The 15,415-nt window shown below is 41.2% G+C and overlaps 1 protein-coding gene across 1 annotated transcript in view; it reads left to right on the forward strand.

Annotated features, from left to right (window-relative positions):
- The first annotated feature begins 5,535 nt into the window (after nt 1–5,535).
- LOC133564724 (rap1 GTPase-activating protein 2-like) overlaps nt 5,536–15,415 on the forward strand; it is a 78,634-nt gene continuing 68,754 nt past the window's right edge. Inside the window, exon 1 of the mRNA XM_061919204.1 lies at nt 5,536–5,624. The gene's annotated coding sequence lies outside the window, so the exon portion shown is untranslated. The remainder of the gene's footprint in view (nt 5,625–15,415) is intronic.

Consider the following 15,415-nt stretch of genomic DNA (forward strand, 5'->3'; position numbering starts at 1 on the left):
CGCCCCCGAGTGGCTGTGGCTCCAAACAAGTGTTTATAATAAACAACAACGTTGCATATTTTACTAAGGTGCAGCAAGGCATGCTTGGAAGTCATAAGCACTCCCAGCCAGGTTAAAAGATTTTTTAAGAAGTTAAAGCCGAGGACAGACCTGGACCAAATTCGGGCCTGGAGGCCACATGCGGCCCGTTAAGCTTTCAATCTGGCCCGCCGGACATTCCCAAATTATTTTTTTTAGATCTTCAAGATGGAAAGTGTAGCTGCCATTATGATGTGCAGTGATGTTTTCTAATGGCCGTAAGTCTTCAACATACTAAAGATTTTTAATGGTTGGAATATGCACTTTTGGATAATATACTAGTTACTATGGTAATCTAATTATTTACTATGGTTATCTAATTAGTTACTTTGGTCATCTGCGTCACAGCAGCTTAGACGAGGCACCAAGCCGTGTGACCGGGAAGCGTTACCACAGACGCGGAAGGAGATTTTCACAATAAAGTTCTAAAGCTTAGTGATGTATCAAATGTATCAGATTGTATTTATTTTTTACCCTTTGTGTTCATATTTCACTGTGTTGCATTTTTGTTGTGTTTCACTTGATTGCAAAATGTGTCTATCAAAAGGGGGTGTAACGTTCATTTGTTATATGTCACACCGCGGTGAGGGATGTCTTGTCTTGGTTTTTCTGTCTTGTGATTTACATGTTTTATTTTGAAAAGCAATTCCTCTTGTTTCAGATCACGGGCCCTTCCTCTTGTGTCACCAGTCTGACGTCTTACCTGACCCTTGATTGTTTCCACCTGTTTCCCATTATCCTCATGTTCCATTTTAGCTCATGCCTCCCCTTGTTCTGTGCCAGATGTCAGGCTTGCCCCTGACAATTTGTCTATGTTTTAGTTTTTTCCTCTGCATTTTTCTGTTTCCTGTGTTTAGTATTTCCTGTCTTTTAGTTCCTGTCAAGTGCTCTTATTTTGTCAGCTTCCTGTCTTGTTCCCTGAGTGCTGTGTTCCTCCTCAGTGTGTTTAGTATTTCCTGTCCTTAGTTCCTGTCTAGTGCTCTTATTTTGTCAGCTTCCTGTCTTTTTCCCTGAGTGCTGTGCTCCCCTTCAGCTGCGGCTGATTGGCATCTGGCCACACCTGTGCCAATCAGCCGGCTCCTATTTGTACCTACTTTGTCTTGTGTCAGTTGGTGGATCATTGTATTGTCATTTTGTATTGTCGTTGCCTCATGTCGCTCTTGTCGTGTCGTTTTGATTTCAGCTATTACCTGTCGTGCTAAATCTTGTCCTGGTCGTCGTAGCGGTAAGCTCTTTTTGTTAGCCATAGCTATTTCCAGTTTTTCTGTTTTTTATCCTCTAGCTTCCATGCTGAAGTTCCTTTTTGTTTCTTGTTAGCTTCTATGCTAAGGCCTTTTGTTTTTTTATCAATCAATCAATCAATCAATGTTTATTTATATAGCCCCAAATCACAAATGTCTCAAAGGACTGTACAAATCATTACGACTACAACATCCTCAGAAGAACCCACAAAAGGGCAAGGAAAACTCACACCCAGTGGGCAGGGAGAATTCACATTCAGTGGGACGCCAGCGACAATGCTGACTATGAGAAACCTTGGAGAGGACCTCAGATGTGGGCAACCCCCCCCCTCTAGGGGACCGAAAGCAATGGATGTCGAGCGGTCCAACATGATACTGTGAAAGTTCAATCCATAGTGGCTCCAAGACAGCAGTGAGAGTCCCGTCCACAGGAAACCATCTCAAGCGGATCAGCAGCGTAGAGATGTCCCCAACCGATACAGGCGAGCGGTCCATCCTGGGTCCCGACGAGCGGTCCATCCTGGGTCTCGACTCTGGACAGTCAGTACTTCATCCATGGTCATCGGACCGGACCCCCTCCACAAGGGAGGGGGGGACATAGGAGAAAGAAAAGAAGCGGCAGATCAACTGGTCTAAAAAGGAGGTCTATTTAAAGGCTAGAGTATACAGATGAGTTTTAAGATGAGACTTAAATGCTTCTACTGAGGTAGCATCTCGAACTGTTACCGGGAGGGCATTCCAGAGTACTGGAGCCCGAACGGAAAACGCTCTATAGCCCACAGACTTTTTTTGAGCTTTTTTATCCGCCCACGTGCGCGCTTTTGGTTTGAACCCTTTGTTTGGTTATGTCTTAATATTTATATTAAAATCATGTTTGCTCACTCCATGCCTGCCTCCATCTCTGCATCTTGGGGTTCAACAACAAATAACTGTGACACCAGATCGTCTCGAGCATTCGTGTCAGTCTAGCCTCCAACGCCTCGAGCGTTCGTGTCAGTCTAGCCTCCAAGTCCATGTTCATGTTCGTATCCATGCCTTGCCTCTTCCCACGTCTATTTCCTTGGAACAAAGAATCCCATGCTATAATTTAGAATTTCATTTTTTCTCCTCCTTAGAGCGACCTTTGTTAATCTAGCCTTTGTTCAACCAAAGTGGTGAGTTTTGATTTTTTTCTAAATACCTTTTCCTACTCAAAGTTTTTCGAGTGATTTTTTTGTTTATTTTTTTAGAGTAGAAATATTTATAGCCATTTTTGTTCTTACTCCTGTTGGAGCGTTTTATGTAAATGTTTTCATAGCAGACACAACACAAATTATAGTTCGTCTTTTTTTAGTATTTTCCTCCTTTTTAGGAGTGATTTTCGGTTTATCCCTTTTTGGAACTTTTTCCGCTGACAGTTTTGTTTATTCATTAAATGCGTATTACTCTGGCTCTGGAGGTTTAAGAGTTTTTCAAAATAAAAGCTTTAATAGAACCTCATCTCTGCATCCGAGTCCACTCCTTATTCCAAGCCTGTCAGTTTTCAATATTCAGTGTTTTATCCTTAATAGAAAAATGTAAAATTCCATTAAGTTTTCAAGGCAGTCTGCCATAACGTTTTTAGCATTGAATCAGACATTATTGTGAGGTTTTGTATTAGTGTTTATAAAAATAGAAATACTGGACCCCAGACACATTTTTTTTCTCTAAATGTGCCCCCCGAGTCAAAATAATTGCCTAGGCCCGGCCAAGGAGGTCACACATCAGAAGGCTTAGATGTATCTTGTGGTGTACCCCAAGGGTCCGTCCTGGGACCAAAATTATTTAATTTATACAAACCTTGTTTCCATATGAGTTGGGAAATTGTGTTAGATGTAAATATAAACAGAATAGTATGATTTGCAAATCATTTTCAACCCATATTCAGTTTAATATGCTACAAACACAACATATCTGATGTTCAAACTAACAATCTTTTTTTTTTTTTTCCAAATAATCATTAACTGTAGAATTTGATGCCAGCAACACGTGATAAAGACGTTGGGAAAGATGGCAATAAATACTGATAAAGTTGAGAACTACTCATCAAACACTTTTTTGGAACAACCCACAGGTGGTGCAGGCTAATTGGGAACAGGTGGGTGCAATGATTGGGTGTAAAAGCAGCTTCTATGAAATGCTAAGTAATTCACAAACAAGGATGGGGCGAGGGTAAACACTTTGTAAGCAAATTGTCGAACAGTTTTAGAAAAACATTTCTCAACAAGCTATTGCAAGGAATTTAAGGATTTTACCATCTACGGTCCGTAAATTCATCAAAAGGTTCAGAGAATCCGGAGAAATCAATGCACGTAAGCGATGGTATTACAGAACCTTGATCCCTCAGGCGGTACTGCATCAAAAACCGACATTAGTGTGTAAAGGATATCACCACATTGGCTCAGGAACACTTTATAAAACCACTGTCAGTCAATACAGGTGGTTACTACATCTGTAAGTGCAAAGCAAAACCCATTTATCAACAACACCAAGGAACGCGCTAGTTTCGCTGGGCCCGAGCTCATCTAACATGGACTGATGCAAAGTGGAAAAGTGTTCTGTGGTCTGATGAGTCCACATTTCAAATTATATTTGGAAACTGTGGACGTGGTGTCCTCCGGAACAAAGAGGAAAATAACCATCTGGATTGTTATAAGTGCAAAGTTCAAAATCCAGCGTCTGTGGTGGTATGGGGGTGCATTAGTGCCCAAGGCATGGGTAACTTACGGATCTGTGAAGGCAACATTAATGCTGAATGGTCCATACAGGTTTTGGAGCAACATATGTTGTCATCCAAGCAACGTTATCATGGACGCCCCTGCTTATTTCAGCAAGACAATGCCAAGCCACATGTTACAACAGGGTGGTGTTTGTAGTAAAAGAGTGCGCGTACTTTCCTGGGCGGCCTGCAGTCCAGACCTGTCTCCCATCGATAATGTGTGGCGGATTATGAAGCGTAAAATACGACAGCGGAGAACCCGGACTGTTGAACGACTAAAGCGCTACATAAAACAAGAATGGGAAAGAATTCCACTTTCAAAGCTTCAACAATTAGTTTCCTCAGTTTCCAAACGTATATCGAGTGTTGTTAAAAGAAAATTTGATGTAACACAGTGGTGAACATGCCCTTTCCCAACTACTTTGGCACGTGTTGCAGCCATGAAATTCTAAGTTAATTGTTATTTGCAACAAAAAATAAATGTTTTGAGTTTGAACATCAAATATCTTGTCTTTGTGGTGCGTTCAACTGAATATGGGTTGAAAAGGATTTGCAAATCATTGTAATCCGTTTATATTTACATCTAACACAATTTCCCAACTAATATGGAAACAGGGTTGGGTATATCAATGCCATTTGTAAAGCCCTCGGAAGACTTCAAGCTAATAACATTTGCCGATGACAATAGCGCACTCTGCGCGTGAGAATTACAGTCGAAATCAGCAAACCAAAATGATGGCATGATGAAAACCAGATATTGCTTGAATTGAAGTAAAACCCACTATTATTCAGGAACACAAATATTAAAACGAGTTGTTCAACCTCAGGGGTGAGTTCGGGGTTGAAGGTTTGATTGCATTTCTGATGTCTCATTTGCTGCACGGCAAAAGGGTCGTGTATCAATTTGACCTTTTTCCTCCTTTACACGGTGACTGACGCCTCAGCCAAAAATGACCTTGCTTGTTTACACAGCAGCTAGGGCGCTGGGAATTAGGTCACCCCTGCGTGTGACTTAATAAAAGCATTCCGTTAACAAGGTGCACCTTTTTTTTTTGCTTTGTTATGCCATTGCAACGTGCGTTAGTTTGCCACTCACTGTTGCATACAGACTTTGCCATTTATTGTACTGTACAGTATGTGTTGTATATCTTTACATCATATGTGCGCTCCTCTCTTTGCAGTTGTTTTTTTAATAGGTAGAGAAAGGTAACAGTTCTACATGTGCACCCCAGTGAAGGTGTTTATATGTGCACTGTGCTTGTGCGGAGCCTAGAAGCATGCATTTTTAATGTTTACTTAGCAGTTGAAGGTATACTGAACAAAATATATTGGATACATCTATCTTCAAAGACCAGTTCTCCAACATGGGAAACCTAACAATGTGTTAGGCATGATGTGTGTGTGTGTTTTTTTTGTGTTATGTGAAGACACAATCACACTGGTACAACCCGTTTTGTGCTTTAGCAGAGTTCCCCGGCTGACTTGAATTTCCTGTTTAAAGCAAAGGCTTTGCATGTACGACTGGGATTAAAAAGCCAGCTGGAGAAAGGGAATCGAGGTTTTATGGGGTGAGTCACGTAAAGAACACAGGACCGGTTGTCATGTTTCAGGTGCATCAATATTCTGACTCACTGAACTGGCAAGAATGTGACAGAAAATGTTTGTTAGGTGTTTTTTTTTGTGCTTGCTGTGCTGACTTGTCGGCGGAAAAAAAAAATTATACTGAACGATATTAACAGCTGACTGTCTCATCACATGGACTTGCATGGGTATGTGGGTCTGGGGTTCTGTACTACCCTACCACTGAAACACACGGATGACTCAGTTTCTGTGGCTATTTTGTGGTTGGTAATACCTGCCGGTCATGCAAGGATGATGCTAACTTTGGCTGAAGTGGTTTTGAGCAATGTGAAGGTGCAAACAGAACAACACTGCTGTGGACGAAAGAAAATGATTGAAAAATATCTGTAAAATAAATGTATGGGTATTGATGGGTTAAGGATATATACATATATATATATATATATATATATATATATATATATATATATATATACATATATATATATATATATATATAGATAGATAGATAGATAGATAGATAGATAGATAGATAGATATATATATACATATATATATATATATATATATATATATATATATAGATATAGATATAGATATATAGATATATATATGTAACCGGTGGTCTTTTCCTCTGCGTTGTGTGTTTTTTATGTAAGACGACCGACACCATGGGTTTCTCCACTGCACTTTACTGATAACACAGAATACAATCATCATCAAAACTTTGTGCCATCGTCGAGCCCCTCTCCCGTTATCGTAGACAAAAAGGGAAGCATAGTTACATACACAGTAAAATAAAAACATACCTGATAACACAGGATACAATCGTCATCAAAACTTTGTGCCATCGTCGAGCCCCTACACAAATATATAATAATGAACAAGAAATGAATTAAAGTTCTTAACAAGACATTTTCTGTCGTCGCATGAACGCCTACCTCTCCCGTTATCGTAGACAAAAAGGGAAGTTGGAGGGCGTGTCTAACGCATATAAAAAGATAGGTGTCACAGTAATTATTGCAGTAGGAGGGACAACGAGACAATGCTTCCATATTGACAAAACATCAAACAATATTCAGGTATTTACATGTAACTTACATATTTTGTGTATAACAATAATAAAAAATTAGAAAATAAATGATTTACAAGACGTAATTGACCCTGTTCCATATATATATATATATATATATAATATATATTTGAGATGTTTGTTAATAATCAACCGTGTTCATAAGATGTTACTACATTACATATATAATCTGAACATGTATCTATAAACATCTAAATGTACCATTGGCAGTAATATATACACACACAAAACCTGTATGTACCTTTCAGCATTAATGGTGCCTTCACAGATGTGTAAGTTACCCATGCTTTGTTCCCTAATGCACCCCCATACCATCACAGATGCTGGCTTTTGAACTTTGCATTGATAACAGTCTGGATGGTTTGCTTCCTCTTTGTTCCGGATGACACAATGTCGAATATTTCCAAAAAATATTTGAAATGTGGACTAGTCAGACCACAGAACACTTTTCCACTTTGCATCAGTCCATTTTAGATGATCTCTGGCCTAGAGAAGCCGGCAGCATTTGTGTTTCTGGATGTTGTTGATAAATGGCTTTCGCTTTGTATAGTAGAGCTTTAACTTGCTGTTACAGATGTAGCAACAAACTGTATTTAGTGACAATGGTTTTCTGAAGTGTTCCTGAGCCCATGTGGTGATATCCTTTAGAGATTGATGTCAGTTTTTTGATACAGTGCCCTCTGAGAAATCAAAGGTCACGGTCATTCAATGTTGGTTTCCGGCCATGCCGCTTACGTGGAGTGATTTCTTTAGATTCTCTGAACCTTTGATGATATTATGGACCGTAGATATTGAAATCCCTAAATTTCTTGCAATTGCACTTTGAGAAACATGGTTCTCAAACTGTTTGATTATTTTCTCACGCAGTTGTGGACAAAGGGGTGTGCCTCGCTCCATCCTTTCTTGTGAAAGACTGAGCAATTTTTGGTAAGCTTTTTTTATACCCAATCATGGCACCCACCTGTTCCCAATTAAACTGCACACCTGGAGGATGTTCCAAATAAGTGTTTGATGAGCATTCCTCAACTTTCTCAGTATTTATTGCCACCTTTCCCAACGTCTTTGTCACGTGTTGCTGGCATCAAATTCTAAAGTTAATGATTATTTGCAAAAAAAAAGATGTTTATCAGTTTGAACATCAAATATGTTGTCTTGTTGTAGCATATTCAACTGAATATGGGTTGAAAATGATTTGCAAATGATTGTATTCCGTTTATATTTACATCTAACACAATCTCCCAACTCATATGGAAAGGTTTTTTTTGTATATATATATTTATATATCAATCAATGTTTATTTATACAGCCCTAAATCACAAATGTCTCAAAGAACTGTACGAACCACTACGACTACGACATCCTCGGAAGAACCCACATAAGGGCAAGGAAAACTCACACCCAGTGGGACGCCAGTGACAATGATGACTATGAGAAACCTTGGAGAGGACCTCAAATGTGGGCAACCCCCCCCCCCCCCCTCCCCTCCCCTCTACGGGACCGAAAGCAATGGATGTCGAGCGGGTCCAACATGATACTGCGAAAGTTCAATCCATAGTGGCTCCAACACAGCCGCGAGAGTATATATATATATATATATATATATATATATATATATATATATATATATATATAATGTTTGTATAGTCGAGGTTTCAATGGTCAATACCGCGGAATATACGTTATGTCAGGAAAAAAACACAAAGGCTATTTCATCCCTACAAGCCTGTGTCACAGGTTTCCCTGCTCTTCAGGGGATTTTATTTATATATTTATATATATATATATATATATATATATAAAATCCCCTGAAAAGGAGGGAAGCCTACGAAATAGATTTACAGAGGTTGAAATTGCATCTGTTTGCTGACCCAACGTGTATATGTATATATATATTAGTAATCATAGCAGGAACTAGAGTGCAGAGTTGTTTAATGACACTTCTAAATAAGTTAAACATAATAGCTATAAGCAGCTCAGAAATAAAGGAGAATTGTAATTGTGATAAAAAGTCACATTCGAAGCTTGGCAGATCATTCTAGCGAGCTTACAACACGCTGAGCAGAGTGACAGCAGCCAAGGCAATAAACACAAATAAATGCCAGAAAAGTTTAACTACAATGAGTTTGACAGGTGAGTGATCAGACCCGCTGGCATCGATTGGTTCAACCTTAGCCTGCGGCAAACTGTTGTCTAAGCTGTATTCGTTCGAATGTATGGATATTTTAGGGACTATTTTTTTACTCTTGTGGCTAAAATGCAGGACAGTGTAAGTCCCTTGACAGCTCAAAACGTAACGCATATTTTTGTTTGTAAAAGTCAATCATTCAATCAATCAATGTTTATTTATATAGCCCCAAATCACAAATGTCTCAAAGGACTGCACAAATCATTACGACTACAACATCCTCGGAAGAACCCACAAAAGTGCAAGGAAAACTCACACCCAGTGGGCAGGGAGAATTCACATCCAGTGGGACGCCAGTGACAATGCTGACTATGAGAAACCTTGGAGAGGACCTCAGATGTGGGCAACCCCCCCCCCCCCTCTAGGGGACCGAAAGCAATGGATGTCGAGCGGGTCTAACATGATGTTGCGAAAGTTCAATCCATAGTGGCTCCAACACAGCCGCGAGAGTTCAGTCCAAAGCGGATCCAAGACAGCAGCGAGAGTCCCGTCCACAGGAGACCATCTCAAGCAGAGGCGGATCAGCAGCGTAGAGATGTCCCCAATCGATACAGGCGAGCGGTCCATCCTGGGTCCCGACGAGCGGTCCATCCTGGGTCTGGGACAGCCAGTACTTCATCCATGGTCATCGGACCGGACCCCCTCCACAAGGGAGGGGGGGACATAGGAGAAAAAAGAAAAGAAGCGGCAGATCAACTGGTCTAAAAAGGAGGTCTATTTAAAGGCTAGAGTATACAGATGAGTTTTAAGGTGAGACTTAAATGCTTCTACTGAGGTAGCATCTCGAACTGTTAGTGGGACACTTTCATTTTTCAAGGGACTGTTGGCAACCCTAGAATGAGTACCGAATTTGGTACTTTCATAGGTATGGACCAAATTTTGTAGAACCGAAGACCGTTTCACAGAGAATCAAACAATACCAATTTTCCATACTTGAGTTGCACATGATGCTGGTGTTCAAGCACATAGTGGGCAAAGGGGTATCCATAGTGGATTTCCTGTGGTATATGCTATTTTCCTGCCAACAAAGCAAGGACGCCTGATGCATAGCGTTCAAAAGCAGGCCCCACTTTTCAAGCTAGCTCAATGCTAATTTACATTGTATATGCCATATACATGCTACTGATCAGCATCGTCAATTTTACATAGGGATTTCAAAAAGTCTCACCTTCAAAAATTTAACAATGATATACGTCTGTAAGTTATAGTTTTTTAGCCCGTGCCGTGTAATTGACTGGAGACGAGTCCAAGATATGGTGTTGGAAAAGCGGATGGATTGATGGACTTCACTGGTCTAGTGGTTGACTTGCTTGACTTCTGTGCAGGCAGCGTGGGTTCAATCCCTATTCGGTTGGTTGTCCCTCTTTTCTGTGGTTGACTAAGGACCCAATATGGATAATCTGGAATGGAGATGTATTTATCCCATGAAGGACCTGATTAAGGCCATGTCTACACTGAGTCTTTTAATCCCTTGAACAAATAATTATTTAGCCTAAGCCCCGTTTCAGCCACACTAACCAGCGTTTAAGGTCCCCCTCCTCGGACCAATTTTTATACGGGTAAGTCAGGCGTGTAATTCTTGAATCTCCGGCACTTAGCTTTGTATGGACTCATTGATCATTTACAAAGTGAGTTCGAAGAAGAAGTCATGCCAGAAAGACCTCGCTCCACACAAGAAATGATGTCAGAAAGAACACGCCACACCCATCTTCATAATAAAGCGGTTTTGTAGCTCGGAGTTAACCACTAGAAATATGAAAGCGAGTCATCCAGGCATGCCCGTGTTTCTCTTTCTACGTGTACAGACGCCTGTGGAAATCACTCGTGAATACCTTAAGAGAAAGCGATTGCAGCTATTTGGGATACAACACTTTTCAGACGCCAAGAAAACTTTGTCCATTTGTCGAAGGAGAGACAACGAGAATGCGAGCTCCCGTGGATGTGATAAAAAAGATAGCGTGTGCTTTGTATTACCTGGCCGTCGATGAAAGTATATAAAGTCACTAAAAATGAATAGACAATGAAGGTGAAGGCGAAAGAGTTAGGAGTTCTGTCAAGATATCTAGTTCCCTAGATCAGTGTTTTTCAACCAATGTGTCGTGGCACACTAGTGTGCTGTGAGATAGAGTCTGGTGTCCTGTGAGAGATTATGTAATTTCACCTAACTGGGTTAAAAATATTATATGCAAACCAGTAATTATAATCAGAGTAACCCTGTAATACTCTTCCATATCTGTAGGTGGCAGCCGGTACCTAATTCAATCAATCAATGTTTATTTATATAGCCCCAAATCACAAATGTCTCAAAGGACTGCACAAATCATTAGGACTACGACATCCTCGGAAGAACCCACAAAGGGGCAAGGAAAACTCACACCCAGTGGGCAGGGAGAATTCACATCCAGTGGGACGCCAGTGACAATGCTGACTATGAGAAACCTTGGAGAGGACCTCAGATGTGGGCAACCCTACCCGCTCTAGGGGACCGAAAGCAATGGATGTCGAGCGGGTCTAACATGATACTGTGAAAGTTCAATCCATAGTGGCTCCAACACAGCCGCGAGAGTTCAGTTCAAGCGGATCCAAGACAGCAGCGAGAGGAAACCATCCCAAGCGGAGGCGGATCAGCAGCATAGAGATGTCCCCAACCGATACAGACGAGCGGTCCATCCTGGGTCCCGACGAGCGGTCCATCCTGGGTCTCGACTCTGCACAGCCAGTACTTCATCCATGGTCATCGGACCGGACCCCCTCCACAAGGGAGGGGGGGACATAGGAGAAAGAAAAGAAGCAGCAGATCAACTGGTCTAAAAAGGAAGTCTATTTAAAGGCTAGAGTATACAGATGAGTTTTAAGGTGAGACTTAAATGCTTCTACTGAGGTAGCATCTCAAACTGTTACCGGGAGGGTATTCCAGAGTACTGGAGCCCGAACGGAAAACGCTCACAAAGAAGGATAGTGTCCGCACAACTGAAATAGTCTTGATTGCTAAAAGAAAGCAGGTGCGGATTGAATAGCGCTCAAAGGAAGACATGAAACTGCTACAGGAAAATACTAAGAAAACAGGAAAAGCCACTAAAATAGGAGGGTAACACACTACACGCAGGAAAACACCCAAAAACTTCAAATAAGTCCCGGCGTGATGTGACAGGTCGTGACAGTAGTTTGAGACAAGAGGTTAGGGTTTGAATTCAGATAAAAAACTTACTAGAATTATTTTTTACCGTCAATATCGACTACTGAGTTAATCTTTTAAATATTTTCTTCCAGTGGTCTGCCTCCGCATTTTTTCAATGAAAAAAAAGGGGCCTCGGCTCCAAAAAGGTTGAAAACACTGCCCTGGATTGATTAATGTTGAATGTTCTTTATCACATTGTTTACGTGTCGAATAAAGATTTGATTAATTTATGATGGTTCAGGTGTAATTCACTACAATAGGGCACACTGGATTCCAGTTAATTGAAATACCACAACACTAGATATGTCAAGACGGGGACTTTGGTGTGATTTGTTTTCCTGTGGTGCAAAGCGACTGGATCGGACATGGCGTGAAGGTAATGACATATTTTAATTATACTATAAATAAATAAATAAATGGGTTGTACTTGTATAGCGCTTTTCTACCTTCAAGGTACTCAAAGCGCTTTGACACTACTTCCACATTTACCCGTTGACACACACATTCACACACTGATGGAGGGAGCTGCCATGCAAGGCGCTAACCAACACCCATCAGGAGCAAGGGTGGAAGTGTCTTGCTCAAGGACACAACAGACGTGACGAGGTTGGTACCAGGTTGGGATTGAACCAGGAACCATTGGGTCGCGCACGGCCTCTCTCCCACTGTGCCACACGGTCCCTATAAACAGGAAAAAACTAAAGGCGCTCACAGAGGAGGTACAAAACTTGGCTAAGAAAACAAAAACTATTACAAAACTTGCAAACTATGGCATGAATAACGAAAACTTACTTGGAACGAGAAAAGAGCATGAAAAAGAGCAGCATGGATCATCACCATGGATAACAAGGGTGGGTAGAGGGTGATGTCGCCAGGCTGACTGCCTGGCAACTACAGGCTTAAATAGAGGTGACGTGATTAACAGGTGCGCGAGTCCAAATGAATCAGGTGCGTGACATGAACTAAACCAAACTAAACATGATCACCAAGACATGACAGGATATTGTTCAAATAAGTTCAATTGAAGAACTTGCACACAAAGCAACAGATGACTACGACGTGCGCGTTTTCCGCGAATGCCAATTAGGTCGCGTTGCGCCGGCGGACGGAGCGGGGCGGGGGTCTTTTAAACGGCTGAATTGTTGTGTGTTGACACGGATAAGGTTAGGTGTGATTTACCCTGGATAACATTATCCGGCCTAGTGTAAACTTGGATTTGGACCAACAGTTGGCTTGAACTTCGGTCATAGCACCAATCAGCCGTCATCGGCGACATCATTTTTGGACCATGCAGTTCATGCCTGCCCAATTCATAACATCTACCCTGTGATAACGTTTATAGGTGACGGGAGCCGCGCTAGATTTATAGCTTTCATCCAAAGTAATTTCAGGTAACACTGGGTTTTATTAGTGCCCCTCAAAATGTAGTTATCTCCAGGGTTTTACTGCTGGAATCATTCAAACGGTTGTAAAACGCCTTAGAAGACTTTCCCTGTCTCTGGCAGCCCCCCTCACCCCCCTCAGTTCACGGGTATGACGTTTCTGAACTCCGGCGAGTAAAGTTGGGGCGGCATAGCTCTGTTGGTAGAGTGGCCGTGAGGGTTCCAGGTTCAATTCCCGCGTCCGCCATCCTACACTGCAAAAAGTCAATGTTCAAAAACAAGGGGAAAAAATACAAAAATAAGGGGTATTTTACTTGAACTAAGCAAAATGATCTGCCAATAGAAGAAGAAAATTTGGCTTGTCAAGACTTTCCAAAACAAGTCAAATTAGCTAACCTTAATGAATCCCAAAATACCTTTAAAAAAGTACATTCTCACAAATGTTTTTGTTTGGTTTTTTGGGGGGGTTTTTTTGTCCTGTCCAGCTTCTCACGCAAATCATATAATTGATGTAGATGCCCATATCGGCTGTTCAGATTTACTTTACAAAAGAGAAGTGTAGGATACTTAAATGATAAACGGGTTGTACTTGTATAGCGCTTTTCTACCTTCAAGGCACTCAAAGCGCTTTGACACTACTTCCACATTTACCCATTCACACACACATTCACACACTGATGGAGGGAGCAGCCATGCAAGGCGCCAACCAGCACCCATCAGGAGCAAGGGTGAAGTGTCTTGCTCAGGACACAACGGACGTGGTACTAGGTGGGGATCTAACCAGGGAACCTCGAGATGCGCACGGCCACTCTCCCACTGCGCCACGCCGTCCCATTCTGTCCCGATCTCTTGTTGCCTTATTTGAATTTGACTTTATTAAATGTATTTATATTATCATTTGGTGCAGCCGGGCCGGAGCAGTAGGGGATAGAAAGAGAAAAAAAGGAAGACAGAGGGGGAAATTGTGGGGATAAGAGAGGGATTAGACAGAGGGATAAAAACAACAGCAAAAACAACAATAACAACAAAAACAACAACAAAAATAGAACAACACCAGCACATACGATATGTACAAATATGATCGTAAAAGTGATAGCAAAGAAACAGTTAGTGAAATAAATAATAATATAGAAATTACAAAGGACATTTTTACAATTGTGGGGCGGTATAGCTCGGTTGGTAGAGTGGCCGTGCCAGCAACTTGAGGGTTGCAGGTTCGATTCCCGCTTCCGCCATCATAGTCACTGCCGTTGTGTCCTTGGGCAAGACACTTTACCCACATGCTCTCAGTGCCACCCTCACTGGTTTAATTGTAACTTAGATATTGGGTTTCACTATGTAAAGCGCTTTGAGTCACTAGAGAAAAGCGCTATATAAATATAATCCATAATCCATAATACAATATAACTGGAGGAATACAAATACCACTAGAAAAAGCACTATTGATTATGAGCAGTACCAATAGTTTACCTCTATTATCAACAATACAGTTGATCAAATGCAACAATACGTATACAAAATGATAACTAGAAAGATTAAAAAATAATAATAATAATAAATAAAAAAAATAAAAAGGAATACCAAAAGATGGAGGGGAGGAGAAAGAGGCAACCTATATTAATCGTGTAGATTGAAGTGAAGTGAAGTGAATTATATTTATATAGCGCTTTTCTCTAGTGACTCAAAGCGCTTTACATAGTGAAACCCAATATCTAAGTTACATTTAAACCCGTGTAGGTGGCACTGGGAGCAGGTGGGTAAAGTGTCTTTCCCAAGGACACAACGGCAGTGACTAGGATGGCGGAAGCGGGAATCGAACCTGCAACCCTCAAGTTGCTGGCACGGCTGCTCTACCAACCGAGCTATACCGCCCCACCATTGTTATAGTAACAATAGGTTAAGCTTTGTCAGTATGCCATGTGTTACCCATTCTCACTAAT

This window comes from Nerophis ophidion, linkage group LG13 (assembly GCF_033978795.1).
Source record: "Nerophis ophidion isolate RoL-2023_Sa linkage group LG13, RoL_Noph_v1.0, whole genome shotgun sequence".
NCBI lineage: Eukaryota > Metazoa > Chordata > Actinopteri > Syngnathiformes > Syngnathidae > Nerophis > Nerophis ophidion.